The sequence below is a fragment of the Crocuta crocuta genome, unplaced genomic scaffold (genome assembly GCF_008692635.1).
Source record: "Crocuta crocuta isolate KB4526 unplaced genomic scaffold, BGI_CrCroc_1.0 scaffold799, whole genome shotgun sequence".
In the NCBI taxonomy this organism is placed as follows: Eukaryota; Metazoa; Chordata; class Mammalia; order Carnivora; family Hyaenidae; genus Crocuta; species Crocuta crocuta.
In genome coordinates this window covers 86,875-93,460 of record NW_027530195.1, presented here as the reverse complement: position 1 = coordinate 93,460, position 6,586 = coordinate 86,875, and positions in this window count along the sequence as shown.

The window sequence follows — 6,586 nt, the reverse complement described above, 5'->3', positions numbered from 1 at the left end:
AGGGAAAAAAAAAAAAAACATTAAAAAAATTAAAAAAAAAAAAGTGAAGCCTTTAGGCAAAGGAGAAAGCCCCTCGAGGTGGCACACCTGGGTATTTCTGTCCCTTAAAGACCTCTTGTTCTACTTCCAGTTAAAATTTTTAATGTTTATTTATATTTGAGAAAGAGAGAGAAAGAACGAGAGCGTGGAGGGGCAGAGAGAGATGAGAGACGGAGACAGAATCTGCAGCAAGCTCCATGCTCTGAGCTGTCAGCACAGCTGACGCGAACTCACCTACTAGCCCTGAAATCATGACCTGAGATCATAACTAATTGAGTCACCCAGGCGCCCCTACCCCCAGTTCAAAGGCTCCACTGAAGTCAGATTAATATGGGTTTTTTTCACATGTAACAATTTTTTAAAGTTAAAGTTTACTTACTAAAATTTTTTTTTAAAATTTGTATTTATTTATTTATTTATTTATTTCTAGGAGACAGAGAGAGAGAGACAGCGTGAACAGAGAAGGGTCAGAGAGAGAGGGAGATANTTTTAGAGAAAGAGAGAGAGAGAGAGAGAGAGAGAGAGGCATAGAATCTGAAAAAGGCCCCAGGCTCCAAACTGTCAGTCAGCACAGAGCCCAGCGGGGGTGGGGGGCTTCTAACTCATAGACCATGAGATCACGACCTGAACTGAAGTCGGACCCTAAACGTACTGAACCACNAGAGAGAGAGAGAGAGAGAGAGAGAGAGAGAGGCATAGAATCTGAAAAAGGCCCCAGGCTCCAAACTGTCAGTCAGCACAGAGCCCAGCGGGGGTGGGGGGCTTCTAACTCATAGACCATGAGATCACGACCTGAACTGAAGTCGGACCCTAAACGTACTGAACCACCGAGCGCCCCAAGTTTACTTATTTTTTTAGTGGGGCTTGAACTCACCACCCCTAGACCAAAAGCCGCATGTTCCTCTGAACCAGCCGTGTGTCCCTAAAATCCAATCATTTTGAGTAAATTTCCCATGGGTGTAAGTAATCCTTAGCGCCCTCCTGTTTTAAAACTTTTCTGTCGTCCCCAATGAGATAGCGCCACTCATTTGCTGTGAGTCCCTATTCCCACCCCTGTCCCAGGCAACCACAGATCTAATGTCACCATAGATTAGCCTGTGCTGGACATTTCACATCAGTGGAATCACACAATATGAGGTCTGGGTCACTTTGCCTTAGGCTTCTGTGCCACCTAGATTTTAAATGTGTTTAGTTGGATTGGTTGTTGTTTTCTGCTCAGGATCTGTGCCCATGGCTTCTGGTCTAAAAAGCATTTCCTTGTCACAGTGGGCAACTGAGGCAGAAAACTTTCCAGCCCTGCTTCTTCCAGCTGTCCGCCCACTGGACCCATGCCCTCCTTCGGGAGTTGGTTTCTTCTCGTCTACGGCCAGACCGCCCTGAACGCGCCCGATCTCGTCTGATCTCGGAAGCTAAGCAGGGTCGGGCCTGGTTAGTACTTGGATGGGAGGGGTCGGTTTATTCTCCATGCTACCCTCTTTGTGTCAAGACACTGTATTTATTCTTTTAATGTCAGGATGCATCTTTTATTTATTTATTTATTCATTCATTCATTCATTCATAAATTTAAAAAATTTTTAATGTTTATTTCTGAGAGAGAGAGAGAGAACAAGCAGGGGAGGGGCAGAGAGAGGGAGACACAGAATCTGAAGCAGGCTCTAGGCTCTGTGAGCTGTCAGCATAGAGCCCAATGCGGGGCTTGAACTCGTGAACTGTGAGACGGTGACCTGAGCCGAAGTCGGATGCCCAACCGGCTGAGCCACCCAGGCGCTCCAGGGTGCATCTTTTAAAAACAAGTGTGGTTTCCTAGTTGCCTTTCTTTGGAAGCTTCCTCACTCCTTAGCATGCCTGGTCCCCACACCCAAGTCACCAGGTATCCACAAATGAGCCTTGACAGGTGATTTGTCTCTGCCAGGAACCCATTCAGAACTGCTCAGGTTCCTTGCTCCCTGTTGGTCTAGAAGCTCCACTTACCCTTTTTAAATTAAGGTGAAATTCACATAACACAAAATTAAACATTTTATTTTTATTTATTTCTTTTTATTTATTTCTGAGAGGGAGAGAGGGAGACAGCGTGAGCAGGGGAGGGTCAGAGAGAGAGGGAGACACAGAATCCGAAACAGGCTCCAGGCTCTGAGCTAGCTGTCAGCACAGAGCCCAAAGCGGGGCTCAAACCCACGAACCGCGAGATCATAACCTGAGCTGAAGCCGGACGCTTAACCGACTGAGCCACCCAGGCACCCCAAAATTAAACATTTTAAAGTGAACAATTCAATGGATTTTTGTATAGTCATCTGTTGTGTAACCAGCATCTCTATTAAAGTCCAAAACGTTTTGCTCAATCCAAAATAAAACCTTGTCTCAGAGCCTGGGTGGCTCAGTCAGTTAAGCGTTTGGCTCTTGGTTTCAGCTCAGGTCATGATCTTGCTGTTTGTGGGTTTGAGCCCTACATCGGGCTCTGCACTGACAGCGTAGAGTCTGTTTGAGATTCTCTCTCCCCTCTCTCTCTGACCCTACCCTGCTCTCTTTCTCAAAATAAACAAACAAACAAACTTAAAAATATAAATAAAACTTGCACCCATTGGCAGTAACTCCTCATTTCCCCCTTCCTTAGCCCTTGGCAACCACTAACCTGCTTTCTGTCTCTATAAGTTTGCATCATTTGATGGACATTGGGTTGTTTATACCTTTGGCTATGTAGTGCTGCTGTAAATTCCTGTACAAGGATTTGTTTGAACACGTTTTAAATTTTGAGAGGTATATACCTATAAGTTAATTGCTGGATCATATGGTAAATCTATGTTTAACTGTTTGAGTTATTCAAACTGTTTAACTGTTTGAATAGCCAAACTTTTTTTTATTGGTACACCATTTTATATTCCCACCAGCAATAAAGGAGGGTTCCAATTTCTCCAACACTTCCTATTATCCTTTTTTTTTTCCTTAAGTGGATGCAAACTGGTTTAATTCGCACTTCCCTTATGACAAATAATGTAAAATGTCTTTTCATGTCCTTATTGTCCATGTCATTTCTATGAAAGTTGTATTAAAGTATAGTTTAAACTATTTTGTAATATTTTTTTAAATGTTTATTTATTTTTGAGAGAAAGAGACAGACCACCAGCAGGGGAGAGGCAGAGAGAGAGAGAGAGAGACAGACAGACTCTGAAGCAGGCTCTAGGCTCTAAGGCCTTTGTTAGCATGGAGCCCAACGTGGGGCTCAAACTCACAAACTGTGAGATCATGGCCCGAACCAAAGTCAGACGCTTAACCGACTGAGCTACCCAGGTGCCCCTAGCTTAAACTGTTTTTTAAATTAATTAATTATTTTTTTAAGTAATTTGTACACCCACTGTGGGGCTTGAACTCACAACTCTGAAATCAAGAGTCACATGCTTTTTTTTGACTGAGCTAGCCGGGTGCCTGTATAGTTTATATGCCATGAAATACACCCAAGGCAGGTAGCCTTCAAAAATTCTGAGCAGATTAATATTCATCATTGTGCAGCTATCACCACAATCCAGTTTAATTTATTTTTATTAAAAAAGTTTTTTAATATTTTATCTTTATTTATTTTCTTGATTTATTTTTCTATGTCTTTATTTTGAGAGACAGAGACAGAGAGCGAGCAGGTGAGGGACAGAGAGAGGGGGAGACACAGGATCTGAAGCAGGCTCCAGGCTGTGAGCGGTCAGCACAGAGCCCGACACGGGGCTTGAACCCACGGACTCTAAGATCATGACCTGAGCCAAAGTCGGACGCTTAACTGGCTGAGCCACCCAGGCACCCCAATATTTTATTTTTATTTATTTTGAGAGAGTGTACCTGCACACACAAGCAGCGGAGGGGCACAGAGAGAGGGAGAGAGAATCCCAAGCAGGCTCTGTGCTGCCAACACAGAGCCCGATGTGAGGCTTGATCCCATAAACAGTGAGATCATGACCTGAGCCAAATCAAGAGTTCAATGCCTAACCAACTCAGCCACCCAGGTGACCCCCATCAAAGTTATTTGTTTGTTTGTTTGTTATTTATTTTGAGAGAGAGAGCAGGGGAGACTCAGGGAGAGAAGGAGAGAGGGAGAGAGAGAACCTGAAGCAGGCTCTGCACTGTCAGCACAGAGCCCAATGTGGGGCTCAAACCCACAAACTGTGAGATCATGAACCAACCTGAAACCAAGAGCTAGACGCCCAACCAACTGAGCCACCCAAGCACCCCAAGTTTTTTATTTTTTTAAAAATGTTTAATGTTTTATTTATTTCTGAGAGAGAGAGAGAGAGAGAGCATGAGCAGGGGAGGGTCAGAGAGAGAGGGACACACAGAATCTGAAACAGGCTCCAGGCTCTGAGCTGGCTGTCAGCACAGAGCCCGACATGGAGCTCAAACCCATGAACTGCGAGATCATGACCTGAGCCTAAGTCGGGTGCTGAACCGACTGAGCCACCCAGGTGCCCCTTTAAGTAATCTGTACACCCACCATGGGGCTGAGATCAAGAGTCACACACTCCACCAAGTGAGCTAGCCAGGCACACCACCACAATCAGGTTTTAGAACATTATCTTTCACCTTAAAACTTCCTTTGCATGGTCTGCATCCATTTCTGTTCCACTTGGAAGCCATTGATCTAGTGTCTGGCTAGAGATTTACAGCTCCCTCTGTGGAAAACAAATGGAGGACAGTGGACCTTAGTTTCTGGCAGGCCATCTCCCACTTCTGGCCCACTGGCTACTTTCTCCCTTCTCCCGGCATTTCCTTTAGCTCCCATGGATGAGAACCTAGATCTAGAGACTTGGGTTTCGGGACAAACATTACTGGCTCAACCTGTTAGAGCGTGTTAGATGGGTCCCGTTGCATCTCATGAAGGATCTCAGTGTTGCTGACCATAATGTGGGGGCAGTGACAGCCTGACTGTCTACTTCCCCTCATGTGTCCCCTCCCAGATGCTCATATTCATATCACACCCTGTAGTCGCCAAGTGCATACAATTGATAATCCTGACCTGCTCAGGAATCTCACAGTGGGTTGGGAAATGATATTTTATGAATTCTAGAATTTAATTATCTAAGCAAGGACTGGGGCCACGTGTTACCGTCAAATACAGTTCCTCTTGGGAAGGCAGGATCAGTGTTGATTTCCTGGAGCGAGGGTCCAGGTTAAAAGTGATATCATATGGTGACAGATGGGCTTACTTTCCTGGCTCTCTTCTTTTTGAGAACCCTTAAGGACTCATGAATAGGGTGGATTCATTGTGTGTCAGCCAAAGACCATCAGTATTTTTTTCTGATACTTGAGTTGTATCATCAGCTTTCTGTGTCTAGGCTGTGGATGTCTTCTGTCCTTTCCCTCCCTGCCCTGTCTGGGAGTCGCACAGATTCCTTTGGGAAGGAAGCAGATGGAAAGGGTGAGGGCACCCTGAGACCAGTGGGGCTACAGATAAGTCCTATTCTCTGGCGATTGGTTTTCCCATCTGTGACATGTGGACGGGAGTAGGCAAAAGAACGGTTCCTAAAACTATATACATCCTAAGCCCTGGCCCCTCGAAGTGTTATATTATTAAGAAAAGGAATCTTTGTTGGGGCACCTGGGTGGCTCAGTCAGTTAAGCAAACGACTTCGGTTCAGGTCACGATCTCACGGTTCGTGGGTTCGAGCCCCGCGTAGGCTCTGTGCTGACAATTCAGAGCCTGGAGCCAGTTTCAGGTTCTGTGTCTCCCTCACTCTCTGACCCTCCCCTGCTCACGCTGTCCCTCTCTCTCTCTCTCTCTCTCAGAAAAAAATAAATAAATAAAAACTAATTTAAAAAAATCACACGGATCCTTATCAGAGTGAGGCAGAGGGAAATTTGACAGTTAGTTTGCTCAAGCTACCATTGCAAAGTACCATAGCTGTGTAGCTTAAACAACCAAAACTACTTCTCACTGTTTTGAAGGCTGGGAAGTCCAAGATAAAGGTGATGGCAAAGTAGGTGTTGTACTTAGGCTTCTTCTCTTGCCTTGTAGAAGGCTGCTATATTACTATGTGCTCACATAGGCTTTTCTTTGCCACCACAGCAAGCTCTCTAGTGTCTCATTTTAAAAAATTAAAAAAAATTGTTTTAAAGTAGGCTCCATACCCAACATGGGACTTGAACTCACAACCCTGAGATCAAGAGTTGCATGCTCTACCAACTGAGGTACCCAGGCACCCCTTCATTAAAATTTTTTTAAATTATTTTTTAATGAGGGGTACCTGGGTGGCTCAGTTGGTTAAGCGTCCGACTTCAACTTCAGCTTAGGCCATGATCTCGGGGTTTGTGAGTTCTAGCCCTGTGACAGGCTCTGTGCTGACAGCTCAGAGACTGGAGCCTGCTTTGGATTCTGTGTCTCCTCTCTCTGCCCCTCCCCGCCTGTGCTCTGTCTGTTTCTCTCAAAAATAAGTAAACATTAAAAATATTTTTTTAAATTGAAGTGTTATTGGCATACAATATTATATTTATTTCAGCTATAGAACACAGTGATTCAACAATTACATACATTACAAAATGCTCACCATTGGTGTCTGGGTGGCTCAGTCTG